Source organism: Curcuma longa, chromosome 15, assembly GCF_044706935.1.
Source record: "Curcuma longa cultivar G26 ecotype Majalengka, Jawa Barat chromosome 15, ITB_CL_G26_1.1, whole genome shotgun sequence".
Taxonomy (NCBI): Eukaryota; Viridiplantae; Streptophyta; class Magnoliopsida; order Zingiberales; family Zingiberaceae; genus Curcuma; species Curcuma longa.
The window spans coordinates 365,625-380,548 of record NC_133875.1 but is presented as its reverse complement, the minus strand read 5'-3'; the positions used below and the strand labels follow the sequence as shown (position 1 = coordinate 380,548).

Sequence of the window (14,924 nt, the reverse complement as noted above, 5' to 3'; positions counted from 1 at the left end):
AGTTATTTCATTCTTATGATATTTTAGTTTTAAAGGTTGCAAGTTATGCTGGATTTAAGAATTATAGAGTTGTTCATAATCATAGTTGTGAAAAGTGCGCCCTTGGCTACGCCTAGGTGCAAGGCGCAGTCAGGTATGCCATTTGCGCTTGGGCAGTGACCCAGGCACAAAACTTGAATGAAATGCGCTTAAGCGCACGCCTTTTGAGAGGTTAAGGTGTGCTTAAGGTGTGATTTTCCTCGCCTTATTGAAGTTTTAAATTTTTTTGAAGCCCAACCCATACCTTTAATTACCCTTTAAATTAATTAGGTTGCATTAACTTGCATGCTTGTGGCACATTTTTCTTGTTGACTCTTCCTCTCCCCTAGAAAATGAACATTAACCTCCTTTGTCCTTGCAAACTTATTTCATTGATTTTCTCTCTGCATGACTCTTCCTCTCCCCTAAAAAGTCAGCATTAACCTCCCCTCCCTTGCCTTCTCAAACGTGAACTCTTCTCTTGCTTACAACATCAACATCGGTCTTCTGGATTTTGCTACACTTTCTTGCTTTTCTCCTTTTGTTTCATCATAACGGTATGTTTTTTTTCTCACAGATTCAAGTTCATAAGTTTTCTTATCAGGTTTTGTTCTTTTTTTTGTCTCACAGAATCAAATTGTAAATTAGTTTAGAATTTACATTCTAATGATTCTGGTTTTTTGTTTCTCACAAATTGAAATTGTAAATTAGTTTAGAATTTTCATTCCATTGATTTTGATTTTCCTTTATAAATCTCAACCAGTTGTGTACGATGCCTTTTATTACAAAATACAGATAAACTGCCACCTTTTGATACTGAGTCATCGGGCCTTAGAAAAGATCCAATATAGAATTAGTGATATTAATAGACTCAAAAAATACAAATAAAGTGAGTTGCAATTCTTGCAATAAAGTAACAAAGCGAGGGATTTATATATAGACACAAACTACATCTTGTAGGAGACAATAGAAATGCCAAAGTTTGCTCGAAATGTCCGGAGTATGTAAAAGAAGAATTGAGTGCTTATATGACAAAGAAAAAAGATGTGAAAAATCAAATTGATGCCATGCCTCATTTTGATGATGTTGTTGATCAGCAAGAGAATTAGGAAGCCAATGAAGATATCCTAATGAAAGGAAAAAGACCCATATCAGCTTCATCGGGTCATTTATTGATGATGAAACCAAAGCAAACAGGCCCAATTGATTTATACTTTTGACAAGATGTTGATGAAATTGTTAAGCAAGGAAAGAAAAAAGAAACAAAGTTATATGATGAAAATAAGAAGAAATTAAGGGGGAACGTTGTGCAAAGATTTGCTAGATGGATGTATGATGCAGACATTCCATTTAATGCCATAAATTATGATAGCTTTGGACCATTAATTGAGACTATTGGGCAATTTGGTTCTGGAATGAAACCCCCCACTTACCATGCAGTTAGGGTCACTTATTTAAAAAAGAGTTAGAGTATACCAAATCAATCTTGAAAAACCACAAGACTGATCGTGTTAAGTTTGGTTGCACTTTGATGGCTGATGGATGAACCGATAGAAAAAACAAGACTTTGATAAATTTTTTGGTGAATGGTCCAAGAGGGAGTGTGTTTATAGAATCAGTTGATGGGTCAAGCTACTCTCACACAGGAGAGAAAATGTTTAAGCTACTTGATAGATATGTACAATATACTAGAGAAAAGAATGTGGTTCAAGTTGTCATAGATAGTGCAAGTGCAAATGTTTTATTTGGTATATCTAATTTTAATACCATTATGTAAAATTATTATACTGTTATTTTTTACTTTTAACTTACAATATTATTTTCCAATTTGAATGAATAGGACAACTTTTGGAAGCAAAGTATCCCCATTTATACCGGTCTCCATGTGCTGGTGACTGCTTGGATTTTATGTTTGAAGATTTATTTAAAATTCCTCACCTAAAGAAGGTGTATGATAGGGCCATGATGGTTAATGGATATATATAATAGGTCACAAGTTTTAAGTATTACGAGGGAATTCACAAGACAGAGGGATATGGTTAGGGCGAGAAAAACTCATTTTGCAACAATGTTTTTGACACTAAAGCAGTTCCTAAAGCATAAGGACAGTTTGAGAAAAATGTTTACTTTTGAAAAGTGGACTACTAATAGATTTGCAAAAGAGATGTCGGGTAAATGGGCAGTAGAAGTTATATTAATGCTTTCATTTTGGAATATTATTTTTTATGTTGTAAAAATAGTGGTCTATTAGTAAAAGTTCTTTGATTAGTTGCCGGGGGAAAAAAGCCTGCAATGGGATACTTTTACGAGGCAATGGATAGGCTATGGAAGCTATTGCTGCCTCATTCGATAGCAATAAAGATAAGTACCTAGATATTTTTGATATAATTGACAAAAGATGGTCCATACAACTCCATCAACCTTTGCATGCAACTGGTCATATTTTAAACCAGAGTTCTTCTATTTGGATCCTAAAATACAAAATGACACAAAAGTTGTGATGGGCTTGTATAAGTGTATATCCAGGATGTGTGAAGGTGATGAACTACAAGATAAAATCACAGATCAACTATCAATGAATAAGAGGGTTGAAGGATTTTTTGGAACACCAATGACCATTAGATAGAGAACCAAAAAGTTACTAGGTGTTCTTTTTTTTTTTTTTTTTTTTGGCTTTTTACCAAAGAACACACTTAAAGTTGCGGAATTCCTAAAAGACGCACTTAACTTTCAGATTTCCCAAAGGGCACACTTATTTCCCATTTTACCTCTCCCGCCAACCAACACTACTGTGGTGCTGTTCTTTGAAATCCAATACCACTATGATGTTGATTTTTTTAAAAATCTTTTCAAAATACAACATCACTATGATGCTGATTTTAAGATTTATGTAGCACCACAGTGGTCCAGTACTACAGTGATGTTGAAATCCAACACCATAGTGGTGCTGTTCTTTGAATGCAACACCACAGTAGTTAATAAGAAGGTTTAAAATGGGAAACAAGTGCGCTCTTTGGGAAATTTGAAAGTTAGGTGTGCCTTTTGAGAATTTCACAACTTTAAGTGCGCCTTTTGATCAATTGCCATTTTTTAAAAACATATCATAGGCAATGCTATTAAAAATTAGCAGCTCTGATTTAATTTCAAATTTCAATATTTACGAATGGTGGTCAGCTTATGGGTGCTCCCGATTGGAATTACAAGCATTTGCCATTAAAGTTCTATGTTTGACATATAGTTCATGTGCTTGTGAATGAATCTGGAGTGTTTTTAAACATGTAAGTATAAATATTTAAGAAAATATTAAATAAATTATTATAAAAAGTAAAATTAACATAATTTTTTTGTTTTGTGTGAAGCTTCATTCCAAAAGAAGAAATAGGTTGAAGCAAAAAAGATTAGATGATTTAGTTTTTATTAAGTATAATAGGGTTTTGAGACGTCGATATGATATGCGTGACACTGTTGATCCTTTTGCTTTGGATGAGATAGATGATAACAATGAATAGTTGATGGGGGGATTAAATGATAACACTGATGAAGAAAATGATTTAATATTTGATGATGACAATTTGACTTGGAGTGAAGTTGCATGAGCTTCTGGAGTTGGTGAAGATGCCTATAGTTTTAGATCTTGAGCTTCATCTTCTTTAAAAGAAGTAAAGGCAACTACATCAAAAAGAACTAAGAGAAGATCTTTTACAAGTCAACTTATCGATGAAAAAGAGGAAGAAATTGATCTTGAGGAAACTGATGAACATTCAGTTAGATACAAATATGAAACATCCGGCGATGATGATAATGATATGATTGAGGAAGATGATGAAGATTTTGATAATTTAGATATTTGAAGTTTGATTTTGATTATGAAGATAAACTATTTCAATATTTGAATGTTAGTGAATTTTATATTTACATTATTATTTAATAGTTTGTGAAATATTTGAATTTTGTTAGTGAAATATTTTGGCAGAAATTTCCTATATATGTTTGAATTGTAAAAATTTATATCCAAAGTGCCTTATTTTGATAAGGCGTGCGCCTTATCTTACACCTAGCTCCTCAGGCACCACAACACCTATGCGCTTTTGGACGCCTCACGCCTGAAATAATTATGTTCATAATAATAGATCAAATGAGGTTAAAAAAAACTTTTAAAGAAAATGAAGATAGGTAAAAGTGTGGCTCTAGTTGAATTTTCTATTACAGTTTAAAGTATTTTAGGAGATCAAGGTGTAATTTGGTTAATTGAGTTGCCCAATAAAATTTTGAGAATCAATAAGATACTCAAATAATGGAGGAAAAGGTTTTTGTGCTTATTTATAAGAATAAAAGTGATATTTGATGTTGTTCTAATTATAGAGTTATGAAGTTGATATCATGAAATATTGAAAAAGAATTATTGAGGCGAGAATAAGTGATGATATATTTATTTTTAAAAGCTAACTAGATTTCATGCTGGGAAGATCAATCATGATATTATTTAATATAATAATTAGTGAAAGAATATAAGGAAAAAAAGATTGGTATAGGTCTTTTCTAATGATTTAGAGAAACAACAACAATCACCAAGCCTTATCCCACTAGGTGGGATCAGCTAAATGATTTAGAGAAAGCTTATCATAAAATCGCTAAATGACTTTTATGGTGGGTTTTGGAGAAAAAGGAATACCTACTCATTATATTGATGTGATAAAAATACGTATAATAATGATTTTACTAGTATCGCGATCCAAGTAAGCTTTCTTTTTGTGGTTGAGAATGTTCATTTTGACAATGTGACAACTCAATCTGCACATCGCTCATGACGGTCAAGGAAATGTACCATAAAATTCTTGACAATGATTGTAACACATCGCACTTAGTATTCACACAATATATAAGCATCACATATATGTATAGTAACATTGCAAGGATAATTTATTATAATGGAAAATTTTAAACCTTGTTCCACAATGCATAATATCTTAAAGAAGTAACGTAAACAATCATCGTAGATACCAAACAGAAAATGTAGCAAATAAATGACAATAAAATGACGCGAAGCTTAAATATCTTGTGTAACTGCTACACCAATAGTAGTAATATTTTTATTTGTGTTGTGGAAGCGGTTGGATCGCTAGAGGGGGGGGGGGTGCATAGCGTACCTACAAATTAAACACTTTTTCTCTTGCTAACTGCTTAGCAAGGACACACATTAAATAAAACAAACATATAAAGAAAATAGGACATGATTATTTACTTGATTTACAACCTCCAACTTGCTATTTTAAGGCCTATACACAGGAGATGCCTGTCCACTATTCTTCTTTTTGATAATATGCTGAAGGTGGAGACACCTCTTACAACAAGTAGATACAATATAGAGAAAGAGAAATAACTTGTTGAATGCATTGAGAGCTTTAGTCGTGGCTGTGTTGTGTCTTGCAACTTAGCTTCTCGCCTTCTTTTATAGATTATGATCGAATGTTGACATGGCATGTCCGGTCAACTAGAAAGCTTTGTTCGACCACTCGAGGTATTAACAATTTCCTTTTTAATGTTTGTTAAATTTTGTTTAAGTTAGGGTTAATAAATGTAAATCGATGAATGAACATTTCATGGCAACCAAAAAAATGCAATAATAATTAACTCTAATCCTAGACCCTTGTATTTAACCCTAATCTTCCATTGTCTCCCGCTTTTGACAATGGTACAAATATATGGTTTAGGAAGCACATTCTTTCTCCTTGATTTGAAACTTAAGCCATTTCTTTAGAAAATTTGATAGAAATTTATCTAAGAATAAATTTTTTTGACATTTTATCAAGTATAGAACACAATCTATCCTTCCACATCAGTTAATTTTCATTGAAATTTTTTTTTATTAAATTTCTAATTTCAACATGCATGATTTTCTTTAGAAAATTGTTAAAAAATTTCAAAACATCCAAAAATCATGAAATTTTATCTATTGATAGAAGACATGCTATATTTTCATAGAAAAATGACTTTCATAAAAATTTTGAACATAATGTACAAATTCAAAAATATTTACTTTCAATCATGCATATCAAGTCAATCACCTATGAAAAAAACTTTCTTTTCTATGGTTGACTATCATTAGATTTTTCCTAAATGTTTAAACTTGATTTAGGCACCCAAAATAAATTTGTACCTGTTGGATTTATCAAGTATTTTCGAGGAATTAAAAATTTTAACACTTATCTAATTTGACCTCTAGATTTTCTAAAATTATATCTTGGTCCTCTAAACCCTAAGCCTTCTCTTCCAACTCTTGTTCTTTTGTTCTTTAATAATAAATTCAGATTATTTGAGCCAATGAATTTTTTTTCTATGGCTAATTTCAAGTAATCTACCTGGTCTCTTAACTTAAATTTTCAGTCAATAAGTTTTCAACTTCTTCTTTCAAACAAGAATTTGTTAATTTATTTTCAAAATCAATTTTAATCTTTTTCAATTCTATTTGCTTTGTTCATAATGAACTAGACAACATTTTTATTGCCTCATACAATTTATCAGAGGGAAGATTTCTTACTGCACTTATTGTGTCGGATTCGTATGTCCAAGTTCCCTACACTATTGCTCTCTAATCATGAACTTTCTGAATCTTCTTGTATTTCATGATGAGTGGCCATGAGTGCAAGACAAGCTATACTCTCATATTTTGAATCTTTTGATGATGAAGTATCGCTCCATATTGCCTTTAAGTTTCTTTGTTTAGGCTTCGCCTTGTCCTTCCTCTTTTCTTTTCTTTCCTCTTTGTTCTTTCTGAGCTTTGGGCAATTATCTTTGATGTAACCCTTCTCGTCACAGTTATAGCATTTTACTTTTTTTCTTTCTGTTTCTTCTTTAGTAATTTTGATGCTTGTTTCCTATCAAAATTGTTAACTTTAAAATGTTTGTTCTTCTTCCTTACCAAATAGGCTTCTTGATCTTCATCCAGGGATGTGTCTGAATCTGACTCATTTGCTACTGTTAGGGCTATGTTTCTTCACAGATTACCTGCTTCTTTTAATCCTGCACATCTAGATTCGTGTAATTCCATAGTTCTTTGAAACATAGGAGTCCGCTATTGACATCCATTCTTGAGTATACGGGAAATTATTTTGGGCATATCTCAAAAAGTCTCGATTTAACACTTTCTTTGAGGTTATGGAGATTTGTTAGAATCTCCTTGAGCCTGACATGTAGCTGTGCAACCTTTTCTCTTTTTTTAACTAGAGGTTGCTGAGTTGGCTTCTTAGTAGGTCATGTCTGACCTGCTTTGCCTTTTAGGTGTCTTCATGAAGCTCTAGGAATTTTTCTCAGAGTTCTTTAGTGAAGTGATAGGAGCCGATCCTGTTCAATTCTTGCACAGGTAGCACAGTAATAGGTGGAATTTAGCCTTACCATTTGCCATGAATTCCTCTCATTGCTTCTGTGCTCCTCGATTTCATCTTTATCTTCATTCCTAGGCACTTCAAAACCATATTTTATACAAAGCATTATTTTAAAATTGGTTTTGAAAAATACCTTCATTTTCTTCTTCTATATGGTGAATTTGCTCTGGAACTTTGGTGGATGGATATATGAACCCGCCATTCCTCCTAATTTAGTTGCTTAGTCGGCGATTAGTCCTCCTAGGTAGTTATGTTATGATACCACTTGTTGTGTTGCGGAAGTAGTTGGATCGTTGGAGGAGAGGAGTGAATAGCATACCTACAAATTAAGCAAATTTTTTTTTGCTAACTGCTTAGCAAGGACACACATGTTAAATAAAACAAACATATAAAGAAAATGTGATACAGTTATTTATTTAGTTCACAACCCCTAGATTGCTACTCTAAGGCTTATGCATAGGAGATGCTTGACCACTATCATTCTCTTTGATAACGTGCTGGAGGTGGAGAAACATCTTACAACCAATAGATACAATATAGAGAAAGAGGAAAACTCATTGAATGCATTGAGAACTTTGATTGTGGCTCTGTGTTGTGTCTTGCAATTAAGCTCCTCATCTCCTTTTATAGACTTTAATCGAGTGTTGACATGACATGCCCGATTGACGGGACAACCTTGTTTGGTTGATCGAAAAACGTTGACATGCAGGTTGATTTGATCCACGAAATAATCTTTGCTCAACCTTTTATTGATGTGACATCTTTTCAGTCGCCCAATCACCATTTTGGTCGACTAGAACTTAGACATCTTTGGATAACTGTTCTGGATCTTTTGCCACGTGTCATCCTGTCGCCCGATAACTTACCCCAATCATGCGACCTCGCTTACATCGGATCCGGTCTACTAGATCAGTTTCGGTCGCCCAAACCTAATATCCGTCGATCGATCTAACTCTAGCAATAACCTACAAGCAGATAAGGATTATCCTATGTATTGATCGACTAGTTCAGTCGACCGGAAGATCATCAAAAATCTTTTTTTAGTCGCTCGAACCTTCTGACTTAGTAGACTATGCCTAAGTCTGCCTATAGTTGAACTCTACACTCGACCCAAATAAAGGTTACTTAACTCATCTCACCAGCTTCCATGCACAGGCTTCTTCCTAGTTTCTCATCCCTCGATACTTACTCGTTCTATCCTCACTCCATCGGATTACTCTTCTACAGTTTTTTGTCCCTCGGATGCACCAAGTCCATTGGCTCCTTTCCCATATCGTCATTCTTGCTCGCTTGTGTCTTCTGTTAAGGTTTTGCTTGTTAGGATCGACCTGGTGCGTTACGCGTGTTTATACATTTCACAAACGTGCGCAGCGGAAGAAAAATAAATAATTACAACTAATTATTACAACACTCGCAATATTCGCATGCAGGATACAATAGGTACATGACATAATTGGAAATTAAAATTTTTAAAGAATAACAATTTATTCTAGGCATATCTGACAGATGACGTTGAGCGAGAATGAGAATGACATCAATCAAACGGTTCTATCGAAACTCTATCTCTATCGATGATCCACGTCAAATTTTCGTCTGGACAACTTTTAAAGTTACGAGTCGCATCACCGTCTTCAGTACTAGTCGATGATCGACAACGGTCGATACGAGAGAAAACTCTAATATCGGAAAATACGTGACAACACTTGTCATGATCGTTTTATCTAACTATCACTTACAATCATATTCCCGGTGTAGTTTTCAGTGGTCAATCTTTGACCGTCGATTTGGGGCAAACAGTCGAAAACTCTTTTCGACAGAGATGGATTAATCTCCAGAATCTTCACAAGATTCTGCGAAGATGGTAGATGGTCGTCGGACAACCGAGGTTGGTCGGCAACGATCGGACAACCAATCTGATAGCTGGAAATAATTTTCGGCGAGGATGGAGCGACCTCCGGAGGTTTCACAAGCTTTCGACAACAAATCCCAATCGCAAACCCAACAGCTTTACAAGCTACTCCGGCGGCTTCACAAGCCGGCTCCGGCTGCTGGTGTCCACCAAAACCAACAACAAAAATTGGATTCGGCAGTTACACGAGCTTCCCACCGTATTGTTAGTGTCGGCGACTCTCTTCACAAGGAAGAAGAGGCCCCGTGACGAAACCAGTCGACGCTTGGGGTTTCCTTCTCCTCTTGACTGATGACAGAACCTAACAGAGCAAGGCAGCTAGCGCTCGCAAGATCCCGATTCGGGATTAGGGCCAAAGTGTGCTCGGGATGGAGATGCCTTAAGCTTGTAGCCACGGTATCTCCCTTCCTATAGAGGAGAAATGGCGATCGGGCGGCATTCGATCGAAATCGTGATCAGGAAGCAAAAAGGAAATCGCGATTTTGGGAGAAAGGCTTCGACGCTCACGCGATCGAGAGAGGAGGGGAGCGTCGGGAATCCTTCTCACGCAGCCGACTACAACACACTCACGATTAGGGTTCTTCGATCACGAAGCAGCGTTTTCGACTACAACACACTCACGATTAGATTAGGCTTCTTCGATCCTCCTCGCACGAAGGAGGCAGCCAGCGTTTTCACGGGAAAACATCATGATCTTGAGGGAAGCCGCGCGGGCGGTGCTTGGGAGGAATGCAATTGCGATCGGGCGTGGAAGGTCGGCGGCGCACCAGAAGGTTGAGATTGCGACGATCCTCTCACACCCACCTTGGTGACACGCAGCAGAGGACTCAAAAACACGCTCACTTCCATGGCTAAGGAGGCGGCGACTTTATCGTGATCTCTCGCAATTCACATGCGAGGAAGAAGCCCTGTTCGGAAAGCCTAAAAACCCAATCCCTAAAATCAAATTTTCTTGCTTTCACGTGGGTGAACTTAAGGAACGCATCAGCCGGCTTAGGGTTTTTCCATTTTAGGTACTGTAGCCGATTAAGATTTAGGATTTACTGTAGCAAACCAATTTAGATGGATAAATGATCTTGATTAATCCTAACCATTAGGATTTAATACTAATCGTTCATGCTTACTTTAATATTATATCTTATATAACATTTCTTATTGGGTTTGGATCTAATCTAAAGCCCCATCCCTTAGCTCAATACCCAAAACCTATACTCCGATTAACTTAAGTTTGGTTCAAAACCAAACCAAGTTGGTTTAATTTGGTTTATAACTATATCGTTCGGTTCAATAACCAAAACACCTTCAATGCGAACCAAACCAATTTTGTTCATTTTGTCTTCATAAGATGAAGTCCATCATCGTTTCTGATTTGTCAAAATCTCTTCCATTAGAACCAAACTAATTTGGTTCATTTCGTCTTCATAAGATGAAATCCATCATCTTTGCATTTTGTTCGGTCCAACCAGACTTTATTTCTCTCATTCTGAGAATTCAATTCTTAAACTTGTTTTAAGTTCTTTGTAGAAACTTGTAGTGCGTGATTTAATAGGTTTTCGGCTATGTTGGCCATCCATAATTAACTATTAATTACGGAACGATCATGAGTGACACCTAGTAGTACATTATGATCCCCAATTGATAGGAAAATCAACGATTGATTCCAGAATCATTTCTAAACCCTTCAGCAGCTACAATGAGACGTGCCTCATTCCTTTCACTGTCTTATACCCGTTTATTTCAGAACATAGTCTATATGTGTCAGTCTTTACTAGGTTGACTACGTCACACTTAGCCCAAGCTTGCTTTCTTTTTCTATGAATTCAAGTTACTTATACATGTATCCAAGAATATTATATTTTTGACATGTAATGCTTTGACTAAAGATTTTCAGTAACAATCCTAACAAGCGGCCGCAAGGTAGACATCTCCTTTTCAAGGAGTGGTGAATTCTCTGTGGGTTATCTAAACACTTTCGGGCACTTCGACTTATATCCAATCATCCTCAGGTCCACACCTCTTTGGAGATGTTTGTTTAAGATGTCAAAGTATAAGCCTCCATGACTAAGATGACTTGAATATCGCAAGTTAAAGGAAACTTGCACTTAAGCTGCACTGAGATCTTCATTGACATATGCATAGACCATATGAAGTCTCATGGTAGGTCACTCCAATGAATTAGTTACCTTTAACTAGTATCCACATTTAACTCTGAATATCCAGTATCTCTAGCCAGTGAGAACAGCTACTTGGTAAACCAAGGAGTTTAAAACGTGTTAGTCTCAATAGAATCGATGACGTCCGTGCTAATCAATTTATCAACTAGGGATAATTTCAATATATTCATAATTGCACATGTAGAGATGTTTACTAGTTGTGATCCAATCACAAATTTTTTCATGCTATGAATCGTATTACGGACATTCAATAAATGAGTCTAAGATCCAATCAAATACATTGAGAATGTGCACTCAAATAGTGAATTTTTATTTATCAAATAAATAGTACTACCATAAGACGATTGCCTTAGGATACCTCTTTGATATAACATTGCTGTCTTTGATGCTTCTTATCCTTTTTGGTTCCTCAGGTGTCCCACACCACCTTCACCATTATTCATCGGATCCTCAGCCACCGGTATTTGTGTTTTCTTGTACACTTAGACACACATATCAATAACACAAGTAAGATTTAATTTATAGTAGTTTGACAATATATCAAAATAATTGTGGCTTAAATCATTTAGGGTACTAACAATTAAAAAATGGAAGATTATGGCTAAATGTAGGGGGAGCCTAGGATTACTGCTAATTATTATTTGCATTTTTTTTGGTTGCTATGAAATGTTCATTCATTGATTTATATTTATTAACCTTAAGTTAAATAAAATTTGACAAACATCAAAAAGGGGGAGATTGCTAGTACTTGATGCGGGAATAGAAGAGTAATTTTAGTCTTTATATTTTTATCGTGTTAGGGTTTTGAGGGTATTTTTGTCTTTGCAATGTTAGAGTTTTGAGTCTATTTAAATCATTGTTTAGTTGATTTTAGGGTTTAAGTTTTGATCAATAAGAATTTGTAGTCACGCCGTTTCTTCTCAAACGTTGAGTTTGGTTGCCTATCTCTTAGTATTCTATCGAATCAATAGGTTTTAGAAGATTGCTTTCAGTATTCATGCGCAAATCAACATATTTAATAGTTATCCGTTGCATCAGTAGGTATTAGAGGCAAGTTGATCTTGCGAAATTATACCGTCAAGAAGATAACAATGCGTGGACTATGTTTTGATTGTGATATAGAACAACAGTTTTGAGAGATGATCGATGGATGATGTAATCTATTTGTGGATCAGGTAATAGAGAGGATAGCAATGTTATTAGGAAACCGGAATAGAGAAAGTCCGATCCAATGCAAAAACAATCATCGGATAAATTCGGAGGAGGAAGAGAACATTTTTGATAAAGAAATAATTTTTATATATAAGGAAGATGTAGTTGAAATAGTCGGTGATCCAATTTATGACGATAATGAAGTAGAAGAAGTTGTCGATGAAGTTGGTAATGACAACAACAATACCGAACACCCAATGGATCGAACTGGACCATCAGCAGTTGCTGCAACATTCAATGGAGCAGTAGGTCTGCTCAGCAGTTTTTTGTTTGGTACAATTGCGATAAGCTTCAATCTAGAGGATGTTCTTGTAATTCTGATGTAGGATGTTATCCTTCAAGTCTTGGCAGTGATAATGGTGCCCAACCATGTCAATATCAGGCTGTTGTGGCTGATTATACTGGCAATGGCTCCTCAGCAGCACCTTCCATAGCAACTAGTGCCATTCCATAGGGAGGATCTTCACTATGGGCGTTCCATATACAAATCATCGTGATGGGGAAAATCTATTTGACCAGCAGATGGCTATCTATGTTTCATGATGGGAGATGGTGGAAACAAGGGGAATCCCTTCAATTTTGCTTAGAACAAGAAAGCTTTGCTCGGAAAAATTATGCGACTCGACGTAACAACATTCAAAGTGAGAGCCAAATAAATGATCTTGGTTTGTGGGGGAATTATTCCATTCCAAATGATAATCCTTACACAATTGATCGTGGACTAGAAGCTGGGATATAGGCCTTTAGTTTGCGGAACCCATGATGATGCAACTTTGATTTAAAAAGACCTTCCTAGTTCTTCTGTGCAGATGTTGGCCAAGAGGTGTATGAAGAGGTAGATTTGATCAGAAAAGGTGGGACCTATGGATGGCATGTCTACGAGGGTCTTAATCTTTATATACCACAATGGTCTCCCAGAATCAACATGCCACTTAACTCCATAAACCTAATCTTCTCTATCATGGGTTACACCCACTCCGATATAAACACGACGATGGGCTCTGCATCAATCACTGGCAGTTATGTCTATAGGTTGACGATAAACCCTTGCTTGTATAGAAGATACCTGTATGCAGATCTATATGGTAGAGATATTTGGGCAAGTACAGAGATACCTGTAAATAATGGCAACCACACCAACACCTTGATTCCTTTCAGCTGTGTCAAGAACTCTTCGATACCATGCGATGCTATCACTAGAAGTCCTCTTCCAAACTTAGGTTGGAGAAAACCACCAAGATGGGGAGTTCAGCTCTAGTTGTCTACATTGAGGTTCCTATTAGATTATGTCACGATTTTAGCAAGGGGTGATAAGATTGGACACCTATACTACTTCTAGTTCCTTTGGTCCTTGGTCTAATAAAAACCAACCTCAGCATGATGCGACACTTGCCTCTAGATGCGATCGACTCATCATTGGCCATTGGGTTCTACTGTAGAGACAAGGATGATTTCGAAGGTTTTTGTTCGCATTCTACCTAGTTAGTTGGCAAATCAAGTGAAGCATCATTGTTCACAGTCATCGTCGTTAGGTTGCGGCTCCCTAGTCACTTGAAGGCTTTTGATGTCTTTATTGTGACGCATTTGACTCCTTTCCATAGTGATTCTTCTGATAGTGATGTGGCTAGAAATTTGCGAGCGCATTTTCTCCACCATGGGGAGAATGATGCTAGAACAGAAGAGCAATTTTAGTCTTTTTATTATTTTTATTAAGCTAGGATTTTGAGGGTATTTTTGTCTTTGCAATGTTAGGATTTTAAGTCTATTTAAATCATTGTTTAATTGATTTGAGTGTTTAAATTTTGATCAATAAGAATTGGCTATCTCTTGATATTTTATCGAACCAATAAATTAATCAACAGATTCAATAGTTATCTGTTGCATCAGCACCCCAAGTGGTTTGATAGAAGATACAAGCGAACGAGAATGATGATACGGAAAGGGAGTGTTAGTGTCAGCCTTAAGAGACAATCAGGAGATGAATGATTTGAGACTTTCGTATCATATTTTAATGAAAGGCAACATGTTGTGTTTATTATATTTATTTTGAAATTTGTGCAAATTAGAATAAATAGAATAATGCCTTAGAGTGGTAGATTCTGTTCTATAACATATCAATTATTTGAATTGATTGTGAGAGATTATAAATATATATAAAATACCACTCTTAATTATCCCTAGTCAAGTATTAATATACAAGGGTAATATTAATGCATTAAGACTAGTATG

The 14,924-nt window shown here is 35.7% G+C and overlaps 1 protein-coding gene and 1 pseudogene across 2 annotated transcripts in view; both read left to right on the top strand.

The window, feature by feature from the left end:
* Window positions 1-14,924, top strand: part of LOC141846778 (uncharacterized) — a 60,465-nt gene that overhangs the window by 37,420 nt on the left and 8,121 nt on the right. The window lies entirely within an intron of this gene.
* LOC141845781 (uncharacterized) lies at window positions 1,347-3,869 on the top strand (annotated as a pseudogene).